Source organism: Argiope bruennichi, chromosome X1 (genome assembly GCF_947563725.1).
Source record: "Argiope bruennichi chromosome X1, qqArgBrue1.1, whole genome shotgun sequence".
Classification (NCBI taxonomy): domain Eukaryota; kingdom Metazoa; phylum Arthropoda; class Arachnida; order Araneae; family Araneidae; genus Argiope; species Argiope bruennichi.
Window position 1 is genome coordinate 98,578,546 of NC_079162.1, and position 14,983 is coordinate 98,593,528.

The following is a 14,983-nucleotide window of genomic DNA, read 5'->3' on the forward strand; positions in this document are numbered from 1 at the left end:
GTTGCTGTTTGTCTTTTTGGTGCTCTAACCTAATTCGGGCACTGCAAGCTTAATTTTAAGACATGATTCAACTAATATATTTCAAAAGAAAACTGAGCATTTAATTTCTTTATTTGTCATCAGTCAATATAACTTCTGTTCTGTCGATGAAAACTTGTTAAGTTTATTACCTTACTCACTCCGATACTCACTTCGCCAGCTAATAGTTTGCAACCATGGATTAAATTTTATCAAATCTAGTATCACTTTCCTTCATGGGATGGTGAAACTTTTCAGATTGTTCATCACTCGCTGCTCCAAAGGTTTTCTGGAAAGCTATTTAAATGTGAATGAAGAAAGTGTAGTTTCAAATTCATTCTACATTATGAGGTTTTATACGCTTTTCCATAAAAAAAATTTATATACAAAAAAGTAATATCTTAAATAATAATATATTTATTTTGATGAAATTTTGTACACATGTGTCCATTACTATGAGACAATTTACATTAAAGTAACGTAGTAAAATGGAGTAAAATTTTTTCAGTTCATTCAAGATGTCCTGATCGAGTGTGAATAAGACTGTGACAAAGTACCTAATTAGGGCAGCGGAAATGGTTATTCCAAAATCCTCGAAAAATCTACAAAGACTATTCAAAGATCTTCAAATCTACAAAGACTATTCAAAGATTCAAAGACCTTCGCGGAATCAAAACTGTATTGCTGCTGAAAACTGGGGGGGGGGGGGGAAGAGCTGGGGAAAAAAATTTAGAGAATGTTCTATGCAGCAAATCATATTGCCTTCAAACGTGTTAAATCATTTTTTCGATTAGCCAGCAGAGTCAAACTCCCTCTTTCCAAAAAGCTGTTAGTTTAGTACAAGGGCATTTATCATCAAAGTGCATATGGAGAAAAGTTACGTAGAAACAAATCATGTCAGAAACTCTCATTTTTTTATGCCAATAGTAAACTCATCTCTGGCGCCAAATGCATAATACTAAAATCCTTGGCATCCCAAAGTTTTTTTTTTTTTTTTTTTTGTAGACCTTTGTAATCTATACAGACCAAAATTTCAAATGACGCTAGTGACGCAAAATTTCAAGTGACACAGTTATCCTTTTGTTTTTAGCACAATTAAATTATATTTTAACTTAATAAATTGTAATTTTGACATTTTATTCTGTTGGATTTCAGGACACCTTGGTATACTTAGAAATGACTAGGTCGATGTTGCAACAAAAAAACAGCCAGCTTTAACGTTGACACATTTCTTCCTTTTCAAGACAGAGTTCTGTAACAAAATTAATTCCTTAAATGGATTCAGAATTAAATAATAAATTCATTACACTTCATCCAGCCATCTGTTATTGGATTTAAAACTGATTGTCTCAACCGTCGGCAGTGTGTCACGCTAACAAGACTTCACCTTGATCATACATATAAACATTTGCTTTATTCGGATCCTGCTCCAGTATTCTCAAGATGTGAAATAATCTTCTCTGTTCAACATATTTTAGGTGAATGCCTTAATGCCTTAAATACCAATTCTTAAGAATAAAATATTTAGGGAAGTCTTGAGAGAGATGTTAGTTCTCCTACTTACCCATGTTTTCTCGTTCGCTCGTGATGTTAGTTCATGCATAGTATTTAATTTCTCATTAAATTCGGGCCCCTTTTTTATTTTTCTTTATTGTTCTTTTATATCAAAACTGCTTTGACATTTGCAATTTAAATTAGCATACGCTTCGCGTAGCTTACCCATGAAAGGACAATTAATCAATCATTATAAATGTTCAGTTACCAACTTTTCCCGACAAAATCGGAAATATAGTTATTAGAAATTTTTTCAAATTGATATGACCTGTATCATGATAACTTGTATATGATATTCTACATAATAAAAAATATTTTTGTTGAAATACAGTACTTTGGGGCAATTGGGATTAAGCAACAAATTACCATCTGAGATGATATGCAGTAGTTTCAAGTCATTATATGTATTTTCTTCAAATCAATCATCAATTAATAATCAGAAGGAGTAACACATATTATTCCATCTTTTCTTTGCTAATTGGATACTTTCTTGTAAATGAGGATAGTTAATTAAAACATTATTTTGGAAAACTGGGATGGCTTAATGAGTCCTTCAAAACGTGATCATGCCCTCCCAAAATTAGACCACTTTTCTATTTCATATTAGCTTTTTAAAATTGGAAAAAATGATAGGAAAAATTCTTTCCAAATTACCTCAATCGACTTCATATTGTAATAGAAAGTGTCTCACATTTATTCTGTTCTAATATATTAAATATAATCATTACAGACTTGATATTAGCAGAAAAACATATTTATCAATACAAAATACATAATTTGGGTGTAATAATAATATCAGAATTCCGACAAAAGTGGCCATCAGAGTATTTGATGACTATTCACGTTTGCATATGCAAGAACATTTTTAAAGGACAGAAAAATTTACACGCCGATAATTTTCTCTTTTTTTCTTTTCTGATCATAAAAAAAATGCAGGTTTTAAATTTAAAATGAAAGTTATTATTTCGTAAGTGCTTACGAGGAAAAATGGAAATTTTCACCCCTAGTATGCTGTGTACCGATGAATGCTCTGGTCGGGCGATTGCAAATAGATGACTAAAAATGATTGTTTCTTTTCTTCAGAAAATCGTTTTCTCACAGAAATCAAGATTGTGAAACGTATGTAGTTTTCACGGCGATCATTTATATTACTCTTTGTGGGCATTCTTCTAAATCATCAAATTACTTAGCACGAAAACAAAGAAATTCAGTTGTAAGTTGCCGTAATTTGAGAATTTCAAATGAAAGCTTTAAAACAATGACTTTCACAAGATCGTTTGTCATAAATTTCCTCTGTTAGCACATTATACGATATCTATGATGCCGTTTGTTATTCTGAATGCTGTTCAGTATCGTAAAGATATTATAAAATATTATTTGGCGTTTTGTGCTAAAAAGTTTGAACTCTTAGAAAATGTTTAATAATGTTTTTTGTTGTTCTGTGCTTATTTTGATAACTTGATTGATATAGTAATTCATCATTAATAATTTTAGCTGTCATTTGAAATGTTTTCATTTTATGTCGTTTTTAATTAAAATTCATCCGATTCAAAATATAAATCTCTCCAAATGTCAATATAATTATCAATAAGTAAATATTTTTAAAGAGGTTACAAAAACATATTAAATTGAATTACGAAACAAATCGCAATTTGTTTATTAAAATGAGCTACCTTTAGCAAAAAAGTAGCTGTATATAATGCTTGGAAAAAGCATACAAAATGGATGAAAATATCTATCTTCCAAATGTAAATTTTCATTATATTCTCAAATATATAATTATTCATAACATTTTTAGAAATTCTGAAACAATATTTAGAGTCTAAAATAATGATGATTTTCTTCAATTTTTTTTTCAGTGAAGTTTTCAATAATTAACTAAATCATTTCTTTGAAGTATACGATTGATTTTGCGACCTCCCTTCACATTCATAAATATTTGACGTGTGCCAATACACATTTTTATTTCCTATACTAGGTATAGAGAAAGTACTCTAATTATCGAAAATTCTAACGAGATTTTGACGAATCTCCACGATTCAGATCTCCTTGAGTCGAAAAACGTAATTTTAGGATTATGTCTGTCAATCTGTCTGTGAACGTGATAACTCAAAAACGCTTTGAACGAAAAGGCTGAAATTAGCTGTAGGGAATTACGGTCAAATTTGTTGTTTTCTACGAAATTTTAAACGAAATTCGTTCAAAGGAAGTCTGCCCGTCTGGCTTTTCGAATACAAGTGAACTCTATAACTCCAAAATCATTTTTATCGAAAGCTAGGTAAATAATATTTGGTATGCATATTCAGCATATAGATATTTATCAAATTTTGAATCACATCAGTCAAACGGTTGGCTGTGTGTCGGTCTTGTATTGTGGTGGTAACTTCATAAACCAGATAACAACCTCCGGAAAAGAGTGTACACTTTTGTCTAGTAGCTTTGTTACTCGGCTATGAACCCAAACGTTGCGAGTTCGAACCTCAAACTTGCACACAATATTTCATTTCAAACTGTATAAATGTTAGTCTCAGAATGAGGGTCATAGTTCCTTGAGGATACTCAAAGACAAATTTTAAATTAACAAATTACTGTCAGTCGCCAATATATTAGTACTTATTTTGCACTAAAAATAGAAACATATCCTGAATAATGTGCTGAAGTAAATGCCGAATGATGAGAAAGAGAAATTTTCAAAACTTCATCTGTATATTCTCACAAAAATCACAATGGCGTATTTTTGTGGATTTGAATGCTGTTGAGTGAAAACTTCTTTACTTTTCTTGTGATTTATATCAATTTTAACATACAATTAAGAACTAAAACATTATCCAGCATTTAAAAAAATAAGTATTTTGTTTTTGTTATTTTTCATAACATTTTAATGGTACAGTTTTTAAGTAAATCGCAAGGTCAGTTGCATAACTTGACACATACGATTTCATTCATAGAAAAATACTACTACTACTACACATTTTAATAGGACCATGCAATATTTTTCGCTGTTCGATGAAAATTATTAAAATTGAAGGGATAAAATTGCCATATAAAAACTTTTTCATAAATGTAGTTGCTTATTTTGGTATAGACTCGTCGGTGTTCAGTTTTAAATGGATGATATTTTTCTATTTAAATGATATGATCTAATTCTACAGAAATTGTTAAACGTTTCCTAGACGTGGAAGTCAATTTAGTCTTTCAAAAAAATCCTCCAAAATGTTTCGACTTATGTTTTTTATATATATTTCTTACAGTTCATGCAAATTTTTATCCAAATAGAAATTCTTAAGAATCTCGATTCTTGTTAAATATACTCTAGACATATATGCATAAAAATCTTAAACCTTGAATATCAATTTCTGAGTAAATATCAACCTTGTTTAAGAGCCTGATATCATTACATCCGTTTTCACCAGTCTATTTACTACATTCACTCAGTGGAAATTACTATATTCTCTCTTCTATTTGCTAAATTCTTTTCTCTTACTGCCTTAATCGATTAATGGAATTTGATATCTTGTTTGGCACGCTTGATTTGATGCATGATTTATTTATTTAGGTTAGAAAGAACATACTGTTGTTTTTCAGAAGAAAAAAAGTTGCAGACAATCAAAAGTATTGAAAAAGATATAAGTTTAAAGAGATTCAATTGCTATAAACTAATAATAACAAAATAATAAGGAAAATGTTTAAAAAGTAATTGTTCCTGGTGAAGAATGGGGGCATATGTTTTATTTTTAAAGGTCAAGGCCTTCTTTACTACTATCATACTAGCGAATTATGTACTTATATATTGATATGTGACTCAGCACTAAGATTTTAAGTTTGTATTTTTCAAATTATTCTTTTTAAACCTTTATATCAAGAGGTTTATAGCAGCTGACCAGCAATTCCCAAAATTCTGTAATCAATTACATTTGCTACAAAAGACAGCATTAACAATGAATGATATAATATACATTTCAATGCATCTTAAGGTTACAGAAACGGCACCACGGAACTAAACAACTTCCAACAAAACATAAAATTTTATTGAATAGAATATTGTTTAAAATGGCATGCAAATTTAACCTTGATGTCTTGGTGTTAAATGTGTGCACTCTACAAGGAGTGTTCAAATGAAAAGGTGCGAAACAACACTGTGGGTATAAATGAAGACTTTATTCAAATTATATACCATAGGCCTGAGCACAACGATCCCATTGATTAACGAGCCGAAGGATTCCTTTTCCCCATAATTCCTGTGGCCGTGACGAGACCCGTCCTTCACAGCGTCCTTGAGTTCGCCGTCCAACGTCCGCTACTTGATGAATTCCTCGAACACAGAAGAACCATTAACTCCGGTGTATACTGTGAGACACTCCGAAGACTACACAGATCCATCAAGAACAAAAGACCGGGACTACTCACGGAGCGTGTGGTTCTACTCCATGATAATGCTCCAGGGTCACACTCGGAACTGGCCAAATCCAAGTGGGAGCAGCTCGACCATCCGTTCTACAGCCCTGATATGTCGAACTGCGATTTTTATGTGTTTGGTCCTCTGAAAAAACATCCCATGAAAAAGGGAAGAGCTTCAATTCGGACGGCGAACTGAAGGACGCTGTGAAGGATTGGGTCTCGTCAAGGCCACAGGAATTCTGGGAACAAGGAATCCTTCTGTTCGTTAATCAATGGGATCGTTGGGTTCAAGCCTATGGTGTATACTTTGAATAAAGTCTTCATTTATACCCACAGAGTCGTTTCGTACCTTTTCATTTAAATACCCCTTGTAGTTAAACTTTTCATCAAGAATGATTTCCAGATATTTAATCGTGTGTCTTCTTTTAATGGATTGTGTTCCTCGTTTGATGATGGGACTTCGTACTGGTTTTTCAATCAGTTTGCGGACTTTGAGGCAGAAATTTAATTCTTAATTTTTTTCAAAATTTAAAAATATTGAGTGCTTGTTGAATCAAGATTTCGAAGCAATTTTTCCGGCCAACGGATAGAAAAATTTCAGAACGAATTTCATCAGCAATAAAGTTCTAAACCTTAGATCTATAACATGAGGCCAACTTTATTTGTATGACCAGAAAACTGGTCTGTCATTGATTTGGAAGATATTCTGTCTGTTGTTTGGCGTATCTAAAATAGTTTATGATGCAGATGTTTTCAAATTTGGTTTCTTAAATGTTTAAGTTCTTTTCATATTGAAAAAAGGCGGAGGCCTCTTTAATATTTATTGAAAAGGCGATCAAATATTTATTATTTTATTTTTCTTGTAGCATTTCTTGGAGCTCCAGAAAAGATAGCTGGATGTACTTATCGATATCGGGAGCTAAATTTGAAAGTGTTCAGTAGATGTTATGACTGATGCTGAAATTGAACTTCGTCAGGCTTAACTTTTTAATTACTTTGCCTGTTGCTGTGAGCAAGATTATTGGTATACGTGAAATGAGAAAAGATTTAATTCTGTCCTTTGCATGGAAGTAGATTATCTTTAGTACTTCTGAAAAGGACTGTTTGGCGAGGTATTATTCCAATGCACTATATGGAATTGTGAGAAGCTATTGTAAATTATTCTAAGTATTATTCGTCCTACCAGGTGCCTTATTTTGAGGAATGTTTAAAACCTTCATGATATCTGTGTCCTGATAAGGAGGCTCTTCTACAATCAGAGTTGGTCAATTGTTTGTTGTTGTTGAAGGAGGGAATATGAATCCACAAAGATTTTTAATACAAATGATTTGAATGAAATGTCTTTTGTCTGACCTTGTTGTTTGAAGAGTTTGGAAGAAAATATGCTGCCTTTAACTATAGTTATTGTCTACAGTATTTTCTGATAGCTGAGCTTGAAAGAAATCGAAAGGAAGTTTGCTCAGTCTTTAAATCTTAATCTCTTTTCTTCTTCGATGTTCGTTATGCAATAATAGTGTTGTAAGTATTAATGCATGTTTTAAATTCAATATAATATTTGATTCAGAGATTGTTCAGCATTCTTTGGTGAAGTCAATTCATTAATTTAATTATATTTAATTATTCATTAAATAATTGTTTAATTTACATTCGCACTTTTACGAATTGTACGTGTTTCTTAAAGAATTTGCAAATTCAAAGAATCCAAAAATAAAACTCATTATTTTTATCTATCACCTAAAGTTTTTCCTCAGAACGATTTCCTATTTTGGGAATTAAATTACTTTTAAAATATTTCTAAAATTTATCAAACCTCTAGTAGACTGTCAAAACTGTAGGCAGTTGTCTACTTTGCCTATTTAATAATCCTATTCTATTCCTATTTATCCAGGTTTCGAGCAGAGTCTTTCGATACATTTTAAAACACTGTTCACAAATATTTTCCTTGCTTAAAGATGAATAAAAATTTTATGATGATTCTTTATTTAGAGAAATAAATATGCCTGTTGAACTGGTTAAAGTAGCAAAGTTCTTAGAGCTGTGTATATCTTAAAGACCGCATGCAGATATTTTGCTCTAGGTTCAATGAAATAATAAATGAAACTGATAAGTTCAATGAAGATTGTATTTCAATATTTCATTGTGGAATTCAATGTGTCTAGCAATATTTTCCACATTACTAAAGTCAGCAGGTATGAAGAATAGTATAAAGAAGAGCAAAATATAAAGCTCCAAGCAACTGTGCAGTTTTCATGCCTTAGTGCAAACAGAATCGAAAGAAAACTGCAGTCTGTTGTTCACAAATTGTTATTCCATCTTACCAGCAGCGAGAAAAACAACGCAGAAGGGGATCCTAACGAAATGCATCGATTCCGATAGTTTTTCATACCGGTCCTAAAACGAAACCCCCCATAACATTTTCCTCTGCTTCTGCTGAAATTGTCTCACATTATGGCGTGTACCATATAAAGAGACCAGAAATCACTAAGGGATACGACTCGCCATCCAGATTAGCAGCAGTTTTAGCCACTCGTACTCTGCCATTAGAACTACTGGGAACCCAAGTATTAAATATATTGCTATTCATCAACTTTACGATGGTCACCCTATACATGCAAAATCCAATGGCTAATGACACAGTATATGAAGCGCAGGTTATTGAGATCGGACTGAGGAGACAATTTATCTACGGAATCCGATATGGATATTCCGAACTGCAAGAAAATAGATTGTTTGTGATTCTGCAATTTATAGGACTGATATTTTTTTTTTTTTTTTTTTTGGAATATTCTTAAAAATTTCCAATTTAGAATTTTTAATCCAGGAGAAAAATCGTAGATAATATCATGATTTATGGAAGTTGTACTACCCAAAGTCAGCATTCATACAATTGTATCCACGTAATAACATTATTAAGGTAACACGACTTTCGCATTTTTAGGTTCAATAATTTTTTTTTTTTTTTTTGAAGTTTTGTTGATATCCTATATTTTAACATAATATCGAACTAACAGAAAATTTATTCTACGGCTAGCTAATTAAATAAAAAGTGCATAACAAATAATATGAGGGAATTAGACAGCCAGAATTTTAATATTTCTCTGCCAGAGACTGCATACTATCATCTGTTTCCTTATTAGATCTATGCCTCCTTGAATGATGCCATTTGATAATTTAAAGAATATTCATTACCTCATTTGATAAATGATTAAATCACAATGGATTTTATCTTAATGTAACTTTCATATTTTCTTATGTTAATTAATAAAACCTATTGTGCTGGACTTGCGATGTCATTTTTAAAGAAGTCTTGTACACTTCAGAGATTTATATATAATTTTTTTCCCAAATGCATAAGAGCCAGGACATCAAAATTGAAGAAAATATTTGGAATCATTACTGAAATCTGGATGATACTTTTTGAAATTAATAAATATTACTGAAGAAAAAAAATGTAACTGTAAAAATGTAAAAATGCACTGTAAAAAATGCTAAAGAAAATTCAAGATGAAAAAAGCTGAAAAAGCTTTAAGCAGAAGATAATTTCAAAAAGTTGAAAATATAAAGTATCTGCATTATTCAAACAAATTCCCTACTTGAATGTATGAATTCCCTCCTCTCTATGTATGTTAGTCATTAAATGCATACCTTTGCAAAAAAATTATGAAATAGACTTATTTTTACTGTTTGCTTTTATTTATTTGTCCCATCTAACGCCATTTTATGGCCCCATTTATTTATTTTGTTTTCAAAATTATTATTTAAACTACAACTATGTTTATTTTCTATTATTTTTCCAATTAATAACAATAGTCCTTTGCATAATTAGTCCTTGCATTAATCGATGCATAATTATTCACCTAACACAAGGACTTGTTTATTGCTCCGATATATATATATATATATATATATATATATATATATATATATATATATATATATATATATATATATATATATATATATATATATATATAATTGTTTAATGCTTAATTTCTCCGAAGAATTAAATTACATCTTTTTACCACTCTGTATGTATTTTTTTACCAAGAAAAATTAAAAATAAATAAATAAATAAAACATCAATATGATGCGCTATCTTGAATGGAACCTCAGAGGAGACATCCAAGTGCAAAGGGTTCAGAATTTAATTAAATAATAACATCTCAAAATATAACTAAGATTTTTTTTTGTTATTTCCTAGTTAATATACGGCTAAACTTACGTAAAAAAGTTTTTTAACAAAATATAAAGGAATTATCCATTTTAGGACTAATAAGGAAAAATTTAAAATTTTTTATATTGATTCGTAAATAAAGTGGTATTAGTTTACAGAAGTATCTTTTATCTCTTTATTTTCTTTTAGAGGCTCAAAACACCTAAATTGCAACAAATTTGCAATTAAAGAAATTGCAGTTTTGCAAATTTACTCAAATATCAAGTCAGAAAATAAGGTAATATAAGTTATTAAGCTTCCGCATTTTAACAAAGACATTTTTGATTTCAACTTTATCAATTATTATGTTAATGTTTTATTTTATATATATTTTATTCTTTTTTAAACAAAAACATTCAATTATTAAACTAAATTATTAACTATCATCTAAAGAAAAGAGTTGATATAATTTATCAGACATAATTATTATTAAGTTCTGATAAGTTTTAAACTTTAATAAAATTTATAAAATCGAACTTTTCCATAGTTTATGTTTGATGGCGTTTCTCTAAATTGCTTTCAATTACATTGTATTATTTGTTTACATTTCAGTTACATTTTATTTACTTATATTTACTTATACCAATTACTTTTACTTACTTATACCAATTAATTCAAAAATACTTTTTTTATACCTATCATCTTTTGCTTAAAATAATAGCCAAAACTTCAGCTAAATTACAATTTACGAAGTTTTCTTTTCAAATACTCCAGTTTTTTCAGAAGCGCTTCCATTAATAAGGACACATTTAAAATAAAGTTCGCAAATGGAAGCCTTAATGCTTTAAAACTATTTAAAAGATATTTTTTATATTCTTAAAATAGGAACTGGTAGGACTTTTTTTCTTAGTAAATCAGACATACTAACTGTTTTAGTAATATGTTATTGAAGAACTCAAACACTTATTCGCAGCTTGGTAAATCTCATAACAAGCAATTTTTTTAGCTTTAATTTTATTACCACTACATAGTCCTGCATCTAGAATTGTGAAAATTCCCATTTCCATTTAATGGGAATGGATAGGTACAGGAAGAAAAAGCAAACCTTGATCGTTTTAGGAAACATGAGAAAACAATTATTCCGCGGAACAAGGAAAAAATAAGGAATCAAACTTTCATGGAAACATTGGGACTTTGCACAAATATATGCAGGTCTTAGGGTCAAATCTTGGTTAAAGAACGAACATGGTTAAAGAACGAGATTTATAGCAGATATAAATAGAATAATAAAAATAAAAAAAAATCCAGAGGAACAAATGCTAAATGTGCAATAAAAAGAACAAACGAAACAATTTTATACACAAATCAAATGCAAAATATGGCTAAACGGAGTGGAAAGATGGCAAATACAAGCAATTTGTATAAGTGAACTTCGAAAAATGTGAGGAAAAGTCCATTTGTGTAAGTGCCATTTCCATAATAATCATAGAATATAAAAAGAGCAGTTCTTCGGAGAAGAAACAGTTCTTGGAAGGTCTCACTGAATTCCTTGTAAGGGAATCAGGTTGTCTTTCAATGAAGGTACCACTAAGTTGGAGAAAGTGATATCTAATGTTGAAAAAATACGGAAAATCTTATTCCTACTTTTTGTTTCAAATGAGCTAATGAATAGTTTTAAATTATAAAAGTTATTTTCATCAACTATCACAGCACATCAACCCTAAACATGATCCCTATTTTACCACTTTCGATTCTTCAGGCTGAGTGGTAGAATGACCTGTGTTTTCGCCATATGATTTTGTGACAAAACTTTCTCTGTCATACAAAACTCGAGGATATCCAGTTTTACATCATATAAAGATAATTGATTCGGTAATTAGAAAGTAAAAAAATATTTATATCATTACTATTAAGAATGTTCCTCGTTTAGCGATTTTTTTTCGATTGATATTTTTACTAAGCTGTAGATGCGCCACTGCAGATGAATTCATCGAATTATAAATCAATAGATGGCTATGACAACAGCTAAAGGGATTCCCCTCTTTCTAATTTTCCACAAAAACATATGGACATATTAAACGTGACCGAATTCAGTACTGTATATAAATACATATAAGACCTGTCTTTGGAAGAAGTGAGATTCAAACCTGCGTTTATCTGAATATGAAACCAAGACTACCACCAACAAAATACTGCATAAAATTGCTTAAAGAAAAATAGTAAAAAGCCTAAATTACCAAAAATTGAAAATTTTTTGGAATACTTCACTTTGTGGTAAAACTTTCGGTGAGTATAATATTTACATCATGAAAATAATAAAATGCAATTAATTCTTCAATATAAAATTTAAAATTAAAGAAATCAATTTAGTTTAATATATTCTATTATGTTTTCGTTTTTGATGCAGTTTTTTTAAATATACTGGGATAACTAAGTACTGTCTGAGAAACGAACCAAAATGTATTTTTGGTTATTATAAAGTTTAAAAAATCTTAGACAAAATACTAGGTATCTTCCTGCTCATATTTTAAAATTATTTATTATAAAAGATTAAGTTTATTATTTGATTTTACTGCATATAAAATTTCAAATATCATCGCTGCTATGTCAAAATATCGTATGTCAAATTTGTCAAAATATTTTATTGATGCAAAATACTTGTTTATGTTGGCTACATCTGCTCTTGAATTATTGTATATGATATATGATTATTGCATGTTGTCACAAAAGGATGTATGTTTCTTTTAGTTTTAGCTGTTAAAATAATATTTCATACTTTTGCTGTATTTAATTTTTTCATACGACATTTTGATATTACAAGGACGATAAATATCAACAATTTTATGTTTTTATATGTGTTGTATCTGAATTTCGATTCATCGTAGCTCATTTTACACCAGCAAGAATTTATTTAAATAAATGCATAGAAGGTAAATATTCAGTTGCTTTTCCGAAATTAAACGGAATTTGCTAAATACATTCTTTCCAAAGTTTATAAAACATTTGTTTCCTCAGAAGCAGAAATAAATAGAATCCACTTGTTATTGATGAAAAAAAAGAACAAACAGTGGTCATAAAGCGAAAATAATAACAGTGATTTCAAACTATTTGAATTGATATCCTATGATTTATTATTCAACAAGCATCACTGAGCTAGGAATTGAATTTGTATTAAATTATTCAGAGGTTTACGTAATATTCAATAAATCATATCAATGAAATATAAATGTTTTGTTGTCTGATTGTGCGTTTTTCACGCATTCAGTTTATGTCTGTTAAGAAAATAGATTCTTCGTTGTGATAAAATTTCAAAGTTTTTTGAATTGCATTTATATTTTCAGACAAACATTTCGAAAATTTTCTTATAAATTTTGTTATTAGTGATTTAAGTTCGTTCGGGTATGTGATTTCAAAAAATAGACGGATATAAATAACACTTCGAAAATTGTTCACTTATTTTGTAAATTTATCAGCGACATTTATCTTGGCATTTTAATTTTAGAATCGCTAAGATGAGATCACAAAACTATAGATACCTAAGAACAAAAAGAAATTTCTTTGTTATTTGGAGTCTTATTTTTTCTTCTTTTTTTACATTTTACTTGTCATTTTTTTGTGGTTTTTCGAACTATACTGAAGATATTCGTCCAACAATGACAAAAGATTTAGTGATGAAAGTGACATTTACAAAATTTTAATAAATAACTAGGATTTCTTTTATTATAATTCCTTTTTATTTCAAACAATACTGTAAAATTTAAGAATAATCCATGAGGAAAGCTCACTTTATTAGAAAATTGTGTTCAAAATTGACGCATTAAAAATTCCATAATATTTATCCAAAATTACAAATTTACGAATTTATATACAAATCCATGACTTGAAATCAATTTCATAAGACAGTTATTCAAGATCATCAATACTTGGGATCAATAAAATTCATTTGCTTGAGTGGAATAATAATCAAGGAATGTGATTTCGTTATACTGCATCAAATAATAATTATTTCATTCGAAAGGAAATAAAGATTCTTTAATTTCCTTACGAATGAAAAAAGTCCTGTTCTGAAACTAGATAAAAATTACTGGACACGTTTCTAGAAGTTTTGAACTGCGTCTGATCATCCCAGAAGAATCCAATATTACAATGATTGACTTAAAAAAGGAGATATTTAATATACGAAGGCTTAACCAACAACAGATGCGGCCTAATTAGGTATCGAATTTGCTGTCCCTTCCGTTCAAGGCCGAGAGACTGCCCTTTGTTTACTCGTGTATGTAAGTAAAGAAGCAGTTTGCGGCCAAGAAAATGTTAAGCAGTTCCAACTTTTCATTTTAAGAACTATAAGAGCAAATGCAAAAGACTGGGGAATTACAATAAGTAAAAATGAAATGACCTGATATCTGTATGTTCAAGGGCAATCTTAGATTTCGATTATCTGCTCGTTATGGAAAAAATGATCCAGGATTATCTGGGAAAAAAAGGATTACCCCAGGATCTCATGAAATGTCTCAGATTCAGTTTTAACTTATTAGGAAACAGTTCATATCAAACAAGAAGTAAATTATATATTACTATTAAAATGTTAGTATTTGAACAATTTTCCATCTGAATTTGTGCTTATTATATAATCACCATAACATACAGAAAATGGTCACAATATAACCAATGTGGATAAATTAGTTCAAAGAAAAATGCAGTAAAAATGATAGAAATATGAACTATTATTGCTCTTTGACCTCTTCCTACTTTTTATAGTGATTTATCATTTTATTTATCATTTTATTTATGAGCTTATTTTGGAAAGAATTACCAATACCCCCCCCCCCTTTCTATTCTCGTCATCTGACCGCAGTTCAA